This window comes from Ambystoma mexicanum, chromosome 2q, assembly GCF_040938575.1.
Source record: "Ambystoma mexicanum isolate Mex_15411 chromosome 2q, UKY_AmexF1_1, whole genome shotgun sequence".
Taxonomy (NCBI): Eukaryota; Metazoa; Chordata; class Amphibia; order Caudata; family Ambystomatidae; genus Ambystoma; species Ambystoma mexicanum.
Genome location: NC_090924.1, coordinates 1,099,469,735 through 1,099,485,655, shown reverse-complemented (window position 1 = coordinate 1,099,485,655; position 15,921 = coordinate 1,099,469,735). Strand labels below are relative to the sequence as shown.

Here is a 15,921-nt window from a genome sequence, read left to right as displayed (position 1 = left end):
TGATCTCCTCCCCGGTTCGGCGTCGAGATGTTGATCGACGTAAGGGTGACAAAACGGGGCAAATTAGAATTAGTTTTGAGTGCAAATATGGCAAAGCCAGGGAACTCCGATGAAGTGCTTCCGACCAGAATGGCGGAAAAAAACAATCTGGGGATCCTAGACGCGTGAGGGATCATGGGTACAGTGGACGTCACACTAGGGATAGTATTACTGGCACGCCCTGTGTCGACGCCCATTTTCGATTTTCGAAAAACAAACTGTAATACTCCGCAGCTTCCACTAGATGTCGGCCTATGCACAGCATGTGATCTAAGCAGATTCCACAAGCCTCAGAAATATATATATATATATATATATACACATTTTAATTTTTCAAATAAACCTTTTAAATTTGCAAAACAAATCTACTTCTTGGCTCAGTGGGGTCAGGGGGATTCTAAGAGAGGGGTGTTATACAAGGGTTCATCATCCAGATTATAACTTGCCAGAAAAATATATAAATAAGGGCTTCCCTTGGGCATCCCAGACAACGCACTGACTTAGTGGGATTGCTTGATTGGAGTCACTTACAAGACGGAGGTGGAGAAGGAACTGATGTGAAGTAGACAGAGGGAAGTTAAGCGAACACGTGGAGTAAGGTGTTGTGGCAAAGAAAGGTAAGGAGACACAGGTACATCTAACTGCTTTATTCACCATCTGCCTGGCAGTGCTCCCTCTCCAATTGACATCACACCCCACTCAGACGTCTTGAGAGACTCTGGCTCAAATCTCCTTCACTTTCCAACAAAACCTCTTTTTTTTTCGTACCACTCTCTTTATGACTCTTGTCTGGCCTCAGCTAAACGATCCTACTACTCTAGCCTTCTTCACTCCCAAGCCTCTCACCCTTGCAGCATCTTTCAAACTCTCTCACGACTTCTCTCCCCTCCTACCCCTGATCCCTCATCCTCCTCTACCCTTTCTCCTTCTGACTCTGCTAACTTCTTCTCCTCCAAGATTCTTGCCCTTTGGCAAAAAAATCAGCTGTTCCTCTTTTCCCCCCTCCTCTCCTCTGCCTCTCCCATCCACCTTCATGTCCGTCTTCTCACCTGTTTTCCCCTCTGAAGTCTCCACCCTCCTCTCCAAAGCCCACCCTACATCCGCCCCTACTGACCCTCTCCAATCCCTCCTTATCCCCAAGATCTACCCTCTTCTCATCCCCTACCTTACTTCCTTCTTCAACACCTGCCTTTCATCGGCCACCTTCCCCTCTGCTTTCAAACATGCCACTATCCTCCCTATTTTAAATAACCTTCGGCTGATCCCCTTCTTACCTCTAACTTCTGTCCTATTTCTCTTCATCCATTCCTCTCTAAGCTGTTAGAGCGCATTACCTACTCCCAGCTGTTAACCTTTGTCACCAATCTCTCCCTCCTATCCCCCTCCCAATCCGGCTTCCGTCCTAAACACTCTCCTGAAACTGCTCTTACCTATTTCCTTAACTCCCTTCTCTCTGCTCGACACTCTACAGAATCCTCAGTCCTCATTCTTCTTGACCTCTCTGCTGCGTTCGATACTGTCGATCACCCCCTCCTTCTCAACACTCTCTCCTCCTTTGGATTCACAGGCTCTGTCCTTAACTGGCTATCCTTGTACCTCTCCTCCCGCTCTTTCACTGTTTCCTGGGGTGGCCGGTCCTCTCCATCCCAGCCTCTGGAGTACGGCGTACCTCAGGGCTCAGTACTTGGTCCTTTCCTTTTTTCACTCTATACCTCCCTCCTTGCCCAAGTTATCTCCTCGTTTGGCATTTCCCACCATTTCTATGCCGACGACACTCAACCCTTCCTTCTCATCCGACCTCTACCTGGAACTCTCTTCCTGCCTTGCTGCCATAAAAACTCAATGTCTTCCCGCTTTCTCTCCCTCAATACGGACAAGACTGAAGTCATCTTTTTCCCCTCCAACTCTCTTCCCCCTCCCTCCCCTCGTCCTTTCATTCATTTCCCTCCCACTAATCTCCCTATCTCTCTCCACGCCCGTAACTTAGGCGTCCACTTTGACTCCTCTCTCTCTTTCTCCCACCATATCTCTCTCACTTCTCGTGCCTGTCGCTACCAACTCTTCAAATATTCGCAAAATCCACCCTTCTCTCAACTTTCATGCTACTAAACTTCTAATCTCCTCTCTCATCTTCTCTCGCCTCTTCTGCTGCTCCTCCTTACTCTTTGGCCTACCTACTTCTCATCTTGATCCTCTCAAGTCTATCTACCACTCTGCTGTACCCTCTGTCTCCTTACCTCCTGTGACTCTATCTCAGCTTCCATCTCCTCCCTTGAATGGCTTCCATTTCACTCTCAACTTAAATTTCACTTCCTCTGCCTTGTCTTCAAATCTCTCCATGGACTCGCTCCCCCCTACCTCTCCTCCCTCCTCTCTTTCTACACTCCCTCCCGCTCCCTTCGTTCAGCTGATCAGTTACTTCTGACTGTCCCTCTGTCCCCTTGTGCCCTCTCCCGTTTCCACTCCTTCCAGCACCTAGCTCCCCTCCACTGGAACTCCCTACCGCTCTCAATTCATTCTATTCCTACTTTCTCCTCATTTTGCACCTCCCTTAAATCTCTCCTTCTCCACCCCTTGCCTTGAAACTCCCTCCCCTTCCTGCTCCCCCTCCTTTCTTCCTCCTTTCCTTTGATTCCCTCCCTCTACTCCCTACCTACCCCTCTCTCATCCTCCCCCCTCTCCTCCTTCTCCTCCCCTCCTCTCCTCTCCTCTCCCCCAGATTCCCACTGCTTTTCTCTCCCTATTCACTCCAGTCTTATTGCTCTTCTTAATGGTTTGTTAATTGATTGATTAATTCTGTAATTTGCTTCTACTGTTATATTGTTATGTTATGTTCTTTGTATCAAGTTGTTCAATTGTGCAGCGCTTTGGCGTAAAGCGCTATATAAACTAATAAATACAAATACAAATACTCCATTCAGCAGGATTCCCCAGCCACCCAGCACACCCCATGGCTGCAACACTCCATGACCCAAACACATCACACTCTGCACACAGAATGAAATCACCTCCCCCCACCCTCCCACAGAATATACAATTATTTACCTGCTCATTTTATTTTCAAAGTGTCGGAACAAGAGGGTCAAGCACTTTGTCTAGGAACAGCTCTACCCATGCTATCTTCTTGCATGCAGCCCGTGGTCCCTGCACACTCAGTTGAGCCAAAACAGTACAGTTTACTACCAGACACCTTCTGGACAACGCATCCAGCCACCTTCTATGCAGCTGGTCATTTATCCCTTTGACCATATTTCACCCTCTTCTAACACCACCAACCTACCTCGTACGTCAAATATTCACCTTGAGCCCAAGAACAGCTCACTCTGACATCTGGAGCTAAACCTCGAATTACGTACCAGGACTCAGTCTCTGAATTTACAACCCTGGTCTAACACCTTCTGGTCTCTGACAAAGCTTTGCATGTAAGAGGTTTGGGCAGCCTCCAACACCGGTGTTATGTCCAAATTATAGTCTATAAGGGATGAACAGTAAGACTCAGACACAGTGGCATTTTCGGTGTTGATCAAAGACTTTAAATATCAAAACAAAAAGGAGGTGTTGGGGAAATCCTACCTATCCCTAACTCTAAGAGGGGCGTTTCGGCCTTTATAAAACACAGGAATGTTTGTGTCAGGATGTCAAAAAGAGTTCTCTGTCCTGTGTCCAAAATCCTAAATTGACCCACACACACTAAACTCAATATAACGTGAAATGGGGATGCCTTTTGGCTGAACACCTGCAGCATATTTTCAAAGTTCCAAACACAAAGCTCTAACGTTAAGGAAAGAAAATCAAAGTTCCATCGGAGAAGGGTCTTCACCTCCCCTTGACTCCTTCTGGTTCTTAAATGTCATTTTTTCATATTCCACAATCCCAAGAGGGGTGGCTCTGCCCTTGAGTTTTCTCAGTTTTTAGACAACAATTTTAAATATACAGTTCTTTCTTTGCACCTCTAATGTCTTTTGCAAAAAGTGGCATGGTTCTTCTCCTTTAATCCACAATTCAAGGAGGGAGGATCTCTTAGCCTGAGTCTTCTCAGCGTTTCCACAATTTGTTTCAGTCTCTGCCCCTTTTCTCAAATCCCCGATTTATTCTCCTGCTCGGGTCTCTCTTACCTTGCTACTTGGGTGTGGGTCCCAGACTCACTGTGTGCCCGGTTTACTCTCCTGATAGGACTTTTGAGTCTGTTCAATATTTGAGTGCACATCCCAGGTTTACATTCTTCATCAGCATTCACTCACTTCTGTATCCAGGTAATTATATTCCTCATATGTCGGGTAACATCGACCCTTTGCCAACTGTGTTAAATGTCCCAGCACCCTTATTCGTGCTTATACTATTTACTAGTGGTGCGCGGCATCCACCCTGAAGGGCCCCAGTATCCCAACTCTCCTTCTCTGGCTTACCGGACTTCTTTGGCAGCTTCGGCATCCCTTGCATCTTGTTTTATCCTTTGGTGCCAGTCTTGCCTTCTCCTTCGCTCGTGAGCTCCTGCTGTCTGTGATTACAGCGAGGCAAACACTCTTTTTACTGACTTTCCTGGACGTCACTCTCGCAAGTTTCCAAGCTCCGGTCTACAGCCTCCTTACCTTCCGTGTCCCAACCAGCGTCGGAAGGACTGAGTCTCTTGTTCTTTTCAGGGGGGTCCTATTTGAATGTCCCAGCGTTAACATCCTCTGACTATAAAGCAGCGTTGGCTTGCCGCTTCTAGTGATCTACATCATTCCATCCCTCTTGCTAGTCTAAGTGCTTAAAAGAGATGGGGTGTACATAAGGTTGGTGATCAGTAAACAGTGAAGATTCTTTATCCACACTACAATATGCCATAAAAGAATGGGGGAAAGGTAAATGGGTATTACCAAGGAATACAGGTAAAGATCTGTTGTGACCAAGCGGGCGCACTTTGCCTCCCCGAGGGTTGTCCTCCCCCATGTGTTCCTCCCACAGATAGTTACCCCATGGGTCAGAGTCAGGTAGGTTCTGCCTTTCTCTCGCCACATGAGGGGAGATTTCCTCCGGAGAAGTAGTGACTACCTCACGAGATTCTTCACAAGGCCCATTTAATTGCTGCATGCAGACAGCTTTGCATCTGAACATAATCCATCCATCAAATTAAAGCTTTACAGGGGGATAACATAATTGCCTGATATACTACATTTATAGTTGGACAGAAATTGTGGCAACACTACTTAGTAAAGCTGAAAAAGTGTTTGACTGGTTGGATTAATACTTCCTGGAATGCACACTTTGAAAGCTTGTTTTTGGAGAGTGCTTCTTCTTTTCCCTCTGTTTCGAGCATTGAGCTTGGACATGGAAGCGCGTGTTATTACCAACATAGTGCATTTAGGGGTCTTTAAATTGGATATAGGAACAAGACAAGGGTGCTGGCTCTGTCCCCATCATTCAACTTGGCATCTGAGCCGCTGTTTGACTTCATCCATCCATCCATCCATCGCTGGAGGTCAGGGCGTTTTCAACGAGGGTTAAAGACCAAGATATTGGCTTATGCAGATGATAAGGTAGTCCTGTTAAAGGAACTGGAGCAGAGTTTAGGTTCACAACTATATCTGTTGCACAAGTATGAAAAGCTGTCAGTCTGTAAGGCGATCTGGGGGAAAAGCGAGGTGTTACCTTTATCTAAGACCTGTTTTAGTGAACATTTGCTAGGGACCTGGCTGAAATGGTCAGAGATCGGAATTGATTACCTGGGGGTGACTACTGTGAGGGAGCTTGCCAGGCTGATGTTGGTAATTGTTGCAAATGTGATAAGTGTAACAGAGTATGCCAGGAGATGGCCTAACGTATTCCTCTGAGGCAAAAATCACTCTAGTTCCCAGTGTGCTGCTATGTTTTTAACATCCTCCTGCCCCTTCTGATGGAAAAAGAGGTACAATGTGCCTATTCATCGTTTTGGTTGTATGTTTGTGGGCAGTAAGGAAAGAGGTAAAATTGGGTTGGCAGATCCTCCACACTGGTGTTTTTACAGTGGAGTATGATTTTCCGGTGCCCAGAAATGACCACACAACTTTCCTGATAAAGGTCACCGGTTACTTCGTTAAGCCTCCAATGAATGACTCGGGTTGGTTGGCAGGGGATGTGTGCACAACCCTATGATATGGAGTCCTTATTCACTCTGAAATATCATATGAGCCGTCCTACCGACCCATCTACAGACCAATTCAAAGTCGAAAATATGTGGAAATTTATGTCTATCAGGGTTTGCAGTGACTGGTTTCATGACAATGCTTCACTATTTCATCCGAATCGGGAAGTTCCTGTGGTGAGTTCTAGGGACCTGTCCCTTCCTTGTGCAGCCCAGGACACTCGAACACTTTAACATTGATTGCAGGTCTTCATCTCCTCCACTTGATCCTGCGTCCAACCGAGCCCCTGCCCGCCCTCCAGCCATGATTGGCTCATTGTGTGGGTCAGCAGACCCAGACTACCATCCTCACTTCCCTTGTGGGGAGTTTTCACTGACTTTTTCTGCCAGAAGCTAACCCTGGAAGGAAGCATGTGCATCGGAAGTTCCTGTGGTGAGTTCTAGGGATCTGTCTCTTCCTTGTGTAGCCCACAGGGTTCGAAATTGAGGGTAGAATGGAGCTATTTAGCTCCTACATCTAGCATAGTAGAGCCTGGTTGGCTTGAAACCAACAGCTACTAGGAGCTACTTTTGGTTCCTAGGGTCAACGGGTGTCTTCCAAACATGTAAATGTGGCATTAACTTTGATTACTAGAGAATGTTAATAAAGAAGAATTAGAACACAACTAATACACATTTAAACACAGTGGTTCATACAAAATGGACAAAGAGTTAAAGGAGCATCTCTGGTAGCTCCTGGTTTCACTGCGGTAGCTCCTGCTTACTGGGGTATGCCTGACACCCAGGAGCTGGTTTTAGCTCCTGCTCATCAAATCTCAATTTCAAACCCTGAGCCCGTTACTCTTGAACGCTTCAGCATCGATTGCCAGGCCTTCCATCTCCCCCTTTGGCCCAAGCTCCAACCCACCGCATTCCTTCCCTCCTGCCCATGATTGGCTCTTTGTACAGGTCAGATGACCCAGCCTACCATCCTCATCAGCAGATCCCACAGTGCAGCCTTGCCAGTGCAGTCAGCTAAGGGCTCTGGCAAAGGGCACCTTCCTTGGGCACCTCACATCCCCGTTTGCCTGTGCACCCCAACCGTGCTAGGTCTTTCCCTCACAGTCTGCAGCTATAACCATGTATGAGACTACCCCATTGCTCTATTGCTGCAGTTTTCTCCCCACAGTACTGCCCATCTGTATTTTGCCACTGTTTTCCACTGCCATACTTGCTTTTTTCCCTTATAGTCCATGGTGTTGGTTTCCCAACGGAATCTTGCTACTGTTTTCCAGAGCCATACTTGCTTTTCCTTCCTTTATAGTCCATTTGTGGGTTTCCCAAATGTATTTTGCTACTGTTTTGCATTGCCATAATTGCCTTTCCTTCTCTTAGGGTCCAGGGTGTGGGTTTCCCAGCTGTATTTTGCTACTGTATTTTCACAGCCATACTCTCTACTTAATACTGCAATACACTGCGCCATACTTGCTCTTCCTCCCTCAGGGTCCAGGGTGTGGGTTTTCCAACTGTATTTTCCTACTATTTTTCGTCTTCTTTTCGACAGCCTGACAAACTCAGCCCATCTCCTGGATGAATGTTACTCACCCCCTGACGGGAATGCTGGGGCACCTGGGGAGTCGACAAGGTGGGGACATATCACCACCCCCATTGAATGTGTCCCTTTCAAGCCTTTATGATAAGCTCTGCAAGAGCTTTTCCAACCAGGTGTCAGTTTCTCTTCAATGGAACGTCAAGCACGCCATCACAATGAAACATAACTGTATCCCACATGGCCATGGCTCACTCACCTGCATAACTCTCAATAAACACTACTCGATTACACACACCCAAAATACACATCACATCCTCCAGAATACAGTTGAGACCCACACAAGATTTGGACCAGCGTTCACATAATCAGACCCTTCTGACTCCCCTGACAATTTGCTACGGCATCCATTCTCTCACCTGCTAACTAGGGGTTGTTGCTAGGGACCTAGCCACTTCCTGCACACCTTTGTGCTGGCTAAAAATTCACACACGCATTTTAGAAATCCTTTCTTCAACTCTTATATCTCCGATCTTCAGGAGGGTGTTCAACCCCACGGCGATTTCAAGCCATACCAGTGGTAATAGGTGCAATACAAGTGCCATATAACATAACCGAAGGCCACCCAGCAATAGACAACCAGAATAAAAATATGTGTACTGAATATGGATCTCAGGAGGCATCCTCAAATTAATATCTGGACAGATGAATTACTTATGAGGATCTGAAGTTTTAATACAACCTATCAAGCAGGAAGGAGTGCATGCATATCCAAAGAGATTAATTCTCCCTTAGAATCACTAAATGGCATCTAAACTCATGGAGTCCCATACAACCATATATGCTACCTACTGTTACCAGCAGGGTGTAGAGATGGTACTCTCCAATCCCCTCTGAATGTGACACAGAAGCCCTGAATGGAAGCAGCTAGTTTTAGAGGGGCGACTGTCTATAATTATAATCGGAAGAAATGTGGAGAAGCATTTGTATTAGCATGAAAAAGGAGTGGATGTGATTTGAACCTGAGTTAGTATGCAAAAGGTCCTACTCTGCCATTAGTAAACCCCAGAAAAAGTGTGCAAGCTGTCCATGCTACACTCATACTTGCTGGTCCTGTTTGGAGGGGGAACCCACACGGAGTTACATATTTTGGAAATACAAAAGGGTCACAGCTTTTTGAGGAAGAGGTTTTTGATAGAATCAACCTGGTGACAATGGCTCCTCGTACACTCTTACTGGAACTGCTGTGACAGGCCAGTAGAGCATGTGACTGTGCTTTCCAGACGGAGACTCTGACACCAAGTAAAATTCAAGGGATTTTAGTGACATTTGTGTACAGAATTAGGTTATTCTGTACTAAATTAGAATGCGTCAGAATGTTGACACAAGGATACAAACAAGGTGTCTGTATATAAGTGTCTGCAAGTGTCAAGATCATAGCAGGGTTTAATGTGAGGAAAGAGACAGCCACTCTAAACAATGGGTCAACAGAATAGGATTCTCCCCTCTTGCTTCAAAGGAGGTCCGCCAAAGAAATGTTCAGCTCATCAAGTTCCAGAAACAAACCAAAACCATCCAGGTTGGATGACAGGTGCAAAGCAATGTGTTTCAAAAGCAAGTTCCTTCACTTCCGGTACGGGGAAATCAAATCACGAGGATATTGTTCCTTTTAGTGCCAGACCTTTGGGAGGTGTCCAGTCCTCTGACCTTTGGTTCGGGTAAAGATATACTACAGCTGCAGGCCCACATCTCTCATTAACCCAGATGTTTCCAGGGTCCTCCTGTTTGCTGCCTCTCAAGTAGTTTACTTTGGGAACTCTCCTTGCAACTGGCAAGGACTTCCTGCCATGCTGGGCCCAAGAGTGGCTCTTTCAGGTGAGTTAATCCTCACCTTTTACTGCTCTTAAGAGTTCTCTCAGGGCCCCTTTTCTGTCCAGACTACTCCTGGGCTGCCCTTCCTGTCGCCTGCTACAATTGTGCTGTCTCATTCAGCCACCTACCTTCGTACTCTCCTCTGGACCAACGTGTGTGGTCCCTCATTCTCTCCCCAGCTTAAGGTTCAGCTCTGTTGCCCGCTCTAGCTGTTTAGCCCATGCCCCTCTCTCCAGATGGTATCCCTTTTCTTCCTACTACAAACCACACTCCCTCCACCAAGTGGGTCTCTCCTTCTCACTGTAATCCTCCCTTGCCTCCAAGTCTCCTCCTTTCTCAGGGTCTGCCGGAATTTAGGATTCTCTTTTCAGTGTTTGTTGGCTACTGGGGAAAATAAAGGGGTTGGGTTGTTTTCCTTGTTTCAGTCTGCAGGTCACTCCCCTCAGAAATTACATTTGCTGATCTGTATATTTAGCAGGTCAGCGTAAATGCTGTAAATCCTTCTGGTGGGTGGAGGCCATAGTCTTCTAGCACTTGAATTTGCATCTGCATGTCTCGGGACCATTTCAGGTTTTTCATGACAAAAGAAGATTATAGGAGATGCAGTGTATCCGTGTTTGATATGTCAGTCGGGTTTGGGCCTGGGATATGTTCTTCAGCATTCTTCCTGTCCTCGTAGATCCGACTAGATGACTGCCAGATTCAGTGCAAGTTTTCTCTCTGAAAAAGAGGGACATTCTGAGAGTTGCTATTATACTATGGGTTTCCTCACATGAACCAGGTGTTTTGGAGAGTCTCCGGAGGTGCCCGATGAGGGTCAGTGGTACCATCCTGTGAATATACCCTGCCAAAAAACAGAGGATTTTGCCATACTGTGTCCTTCAACTTTCGACCACCTTCTAGTGGATCCCCTTTCCTGCCTGGTGTTTGTTGTACAGAGTCCAGAGTTGTGCATAAAAGAAACCCTACAGGAAATCATGCATTGGGAACTGGATCTCTAGTGTGATTTAGTAGAAGGGGAAAACTTGACAATTAGAGGATTTCTGGGACAGTTTGAGCACTTATATATTTACCCCTCCTATGGGCCACTTGCAATTTAATATATATTTGTAATCTACTCTGAGAGAATATCCGTTTGTGTGTTCATTCTTGTGTTCTACCCATGTTCGCATGTGTGTGTTTATTTATTTTGGGACCAAGGGCTGAAACGCAGGCTGCGGGCAGTAGTTGGACTCAGATTTCTGCAGCAACGCTATTGATTTCTCTGGCAACATTACTGTTTACAGCCTTTATGAACTGCATCTTGTTCCTGAAACAATTGGCTGATAAAAATGATTTTAAAAACCCAATAATTGGAATAAATTAAGTACAGTTTAAACTCTTGACTTCCCTTCTTTTGGTTTGTCATTTTGAGTTTCTGATACCCTTGATTTTCATAAGGATATGTTTCCAAGCCGTCTCAGTTGCTATGTGCAAACGTATGACCGTTTGGTTATTACAACCATTTCTAGTATATGCTTTCTTAAGAGAACGGGGAGAGAGGCATTTATTTTCATTAGCCTTTCTTTTTAAGGCTACAAACAGGCTCTTTCCCACAAGCAGAAATCCTGTTCAGTGTCAAACCAAAGGAGGAACATGCATTATGGCCGGAAGACAAAAGGCTTACAAGCCGTCCTAGGAAACTATTTTTAACTGTGCAAATGTTTCTCCTAAGGATCTGGTTACTTGCAACTTCTGTTAATGCACTTAGTCAGTTTCAAAGAAGTCTTAGAATGGCTAAGACCTCTTTGATAAGGTTTCTAGAGGGATCAAGGCTCTATCTTTGCAAAAAGATGTTCCCATTTCACCTTGACACTAAATCAAATTAGTTGTAGGACATTTAGCACATACCTCTATATGCATGCTAGTACAAACAACTATATGAATGATCACCTTGCTGCGGACCTGATACACAATGGCAACATCATTCAAATATGTAGCAGCATGCAGGGACTTCCCCACGTATTTGCTACATAGTCGTTAATTACTAGACCAGACTTCCATTGAAAGGAAAGAGCCCCACACAAGCAACATGTATTTTGCTGTGAAGATTAATGTAAGAAAATGCCCTGATAAACATGACATTTGAAAAAAAAGAAATGCAGGCATCCATAGGGAACTTGATCAGAAATCTTTAAATTCGTGCAAAAGACATTTGTTAGATCAAGCAAGCAAAAACAACTCTGCCTTAATAATGTTTGTTTACTCCGTACCGTACCAAACACTTAATCTTATCGAAAATCTGTTTTAAGCTACTAGAATCAGTGGAAGTCATGGGTACCATTACTTGTACATCTAGATAAGCAACAGATATGGAATGTATTCTCCTCGGTGGAGCATTAATGACTATTCTACACCAACTGATTGTTTAGGTCACTCATGAATAAAGCATTGTTGTTTGTACCACCATGTGAATTCTCTTGATATATGTGTTTCTGTACTTGTGTTATGAAAGGCATTTGAAATCTGATGAAACCTATGACATAATGTTTGTAATTTTGCAGACATGATAGTAGATGTACTGTGTGTTGATTCATCTTTTTTGCTCTGTATTTGATTTTCATAATTTAAAATATTTCATTTTTTTATTTTATATACTGTGGGCATATTATTATTTCCTTTTTATCCATTTAAATTTTTTTTAAACAACAAAATAAATTCTATAAACAAAAGGGGATTATACTTCAGTGAAGTTATACATTCTAGTATTGAAGGGGGCATGGCTGCTATTGGTGCCTTTACTCTTAAAAGTGTGCACATGAATCCGTTTTACTAGAGCTTATCAGCAGGCTGCAGATTGAAAAGTTAGCCTAGCCTAGCTTTAACCCTGTACAGTTGGAATTACGACTCACTTAGGAGTCCAACTACATCCTTTTCATTGTATATTTTTAAGCTGTGCAAATGTGTTTTTTGAAAGTCAGGACTAGGTATACGAGTTGTCAATATGAATTAATGTAATATACGTTGAACATGTATGCAAAATCTCATTAATTGAGATGTTTCTACTTGCCTTTTGTTAATTTCCTTCATGTCCCCTCTGAATTATATTGATGTCACAGTATGGGACAGATTCTCAAAGACTTGCATTGGAAAAAAATCAAGAGATGCCCATCAGCATATCAAATTTGCACCTGCTCCCTTATATCAGATTCACAAAGCTTAAAACAGCTCCAAATCTGGAGATACGTGGAGACTCTCCGAGATGCCTTTGAGCAGATCTTTTTGAACCGTATTTGCGTGTGAACATCTCTTGTCTTCACTATTGGCAGCTATTGAATATTTTATTGTAACCTTCCCACAAATCATGCTTCTATTCCCATTTATATAGGACATGGCCTTGCAGTTCCTGTTCTGCTGCTTTCTTGGGGTTGTAAGAAACCCGAGAGTATTCTTCCAGGTAGACCTCAAGAATCCCTTATTCAGGTGGCTTGGGAAGGGCTGGCGCTCTCAGATCCCAAGCCATGGGACAGATGAGCGAGGGAGGAGCACCTGGGGAGGGGAACCCGGGATTATGCTTGGAGGAATATCCCAGGAGTTATGCTGTATTCTACCAGGGACAAAGCTTTTTTGGTTACTCTGCATCCACCTTCCTTCCAACCAAAGAAGCTCCCTTAATAAAATCCTGCCACCCCGACAACTCTGGTAGACCAACTAGGAACTCAGTTACCCTCAAAAACCGCAACTCCCAGAATAATTGTTTTCCTGTTTTCTGCCCGAATACACCAAAACCATTCTTCTCCACGCCCCTATGATAATTCTTTCCCGAACACCCAATCTACCTTGACAAAACCCTACCAATCCTGACCCTCTGATTGTCATTTTCCAAACTCTCAAACGGCATTGACAAAACACTACCATTCCCACAATTCCCTCTCTTCCTTTCACAATAATATTCCCGGTTAGTACCGTGTATTTCACAAACCCTATCCATCTCTCCCTTCTGAGTTAACTAACCAACCTCAGTCTAGCCCCCTACCCCCATTTTCCGACACAAACATTTTCACACACCACGGAAGACAATGGACTAAGTCCAAACCTGTGTCATGACAAGTCCCAAACCAAGGGCCAGGCAGAGTCAGGCAATTGACCTGAATCACACACACCTGACGTCCCTTTCCTTTCCCCACAGGGATAAAAGGTAGATCACAAGAGCACAGGACAAGCAAAGCAGACCGCACAATCGCAGAACGCCAGTTCAAAAGGAGGCAAAAGACGGTGCATACCGAGGGTGTGGCAAGGAGGGAAGCGACCTTGCCCTTTCCGACCAAGGCCCGTGAAACCTCTGCAGATAGAAACCTATGACTGAGAACAATTACCAGCCTGTATTGCGACAGATGTCAACAGTACACAAGACCCTCCTCCGCTGATAACCAAGCTGGGGGGGAGATGCTGGTCTCTGTGGTACTAACCTTGACTCGAACAAGAAGAAAGCCAAGCAGTTCATCACAACCGGTGAGTCAAGGGGAGAGTCGATAAGAAAGCCGAATTGTGTTGAACGAAAAGTAGCAAGCAGTAAATTTGAACTGCGAAAGGTTTAAAGGAACTATTGAGAAAAGAGGGGAAAACCAGCCACGGAGGCGTCCGGCACCATGTGGGTGCTCACGCAATAAACTCTGGGCGTTTAACCGAGGGTAGAGACTATCGTAACCAGAAGGCCTTGGGAAGGAGTGAAGAGGGGTCAAAATGGTCATACAGGGGTCTTGTAAAATCCTCTTTACCGTTGAGAGTATTAGACCGACAGATGATTGTGAAGCTAAGGGAAATTAATCCTACATGGTAAAATCAGTATATGAACTGTGTGTCGTAAAGGTTGGCAAGAGTGAAACCGGCGGAGGGATGCTAATGAGAAAGGACGAAGTGTAAAGTCCCACAGTGAACTGTCTGTAAAAGTTGGCGAGAGTGAACCCGGCAGAGGGGAGCCGACAACCAGGGGCAAAGCCCGAAGAACTTTTTAAAAAGACTAAGATTTGTGAATGTAAGAGCAGGGGAAGTGAATTGTCAGTTGGGTCTGAGCCCGGCCGAGGGAGAGCTAAGGGTGAAAAGTCATCACCCAGTGTTCATTTAGAAAAGGAACTGTTTAGTTGTTTTGTGGAATACGGCTGGTGAGGTGTCTGCGCCCAGAAGAGGGGGAGCCAGCGGTGAAGCCTTGACCATAAGTACTAATGTGAAGGAACTTTTCGGTCGATATCACTTTATGCCTTCGTGACCTGGTTAATTACAAACATTTGCACTGTCGCCTTGGTGTGTCATAGAACGGAGACTTTGAGTTCCTCGACTCCGTTTGTTAAACTCAAAAAACAAGTTGCTGGAACTGCACCATATTACTGCGCCAGAAGAAAATAAGGCTGAATCCAGGTAGGGTTATGTGATAGGAAGGTTTAATTAAATTGCCCTATAGATCACACGTGTTTCGGCAAGGTGCCTTTCTCAAATCAGGGCATATCCAGCATTGTTTCTTGTAACCATTACTGAAGATGTAATAACCGGGATCAATCCCAACTGAAAATGTCGTTTCCGCGTCCCGCGTCGTGGCGAAGTCGGGCTACATCTTATAAGGACTGCCTTATTTTCATTTGAGGGTTGAAGCTTGCTCCCATCTTAGATTTAGGTTAGGCTATTTTCAACCCTGCATTTACGGTTTAATAAACACCCTTGAACTGTGACCACTTGTGTCTGTCTTTACTGTTGCCACCATCAGTTCCTTACAGGCTAAACAGTAAAGAACAATGTGTATGTGGCTTCCACAATAGCACTGAGGAGCTAAAATAACAATGATTGTGAAAGCTATCCTGAGTAACTATCATTGGTTAAGAAGTGTTGGCTAAAGCATTTCCATCAATCACTTTAGATTTTCTGATAAAAGTCCTCTTGGTAGGCAAATTTACCAAAGCTCTGACATTGAATACAGAGGAGTTGCTGCTGTATTTAAAATGAGCCAAAACCAATTTTAGAATGTATTGGTTCTTGAAATAATAGTTGGACCTTTGTGGATTTTACCAAATAATGACATGTCTCATAACTCTCTCAATTCTCACATAGTTTCAGATAGCACCCAACAAGTAGCCCAAACCTTTCCACCTCATTTGTGACATGTATGACTTTCCGATGTATTACCACTAAAAGCACGGTTTATGCACATGAAATAAGCACAGGAACAAACCTTTTCCAGCTAGCAAATCTACACCTGGAGAACAGACTCCAGGGAAGAGCGTGGATGGGGATAGAAAGACTTCTTGTTATTCCTACGTCTGTGTAAAAAGTTGCTTTTGGAAAAGTAAAGCCAAAAAATATTTTTTAATAGACTATTGGAGGGCAACACAACATTATGTTGGAAAGAAAA

General features: G+C 44.6%; 1 protein-coding gene across 2 annotated transcripts in view; it reads right to left on the bottom strand.

Annotated features, from left to right (window-relative positions):
* VPS50 (VPS50 subunit of EARP/GARPII complex) overlaps window positions 1-15,921 on the bottom strand; it is a 2,190,829-nt gene that overhangs the window by 2,119,108 nt on the left and 55,800 nt on the right. The window lies entirely within an intron of this gene.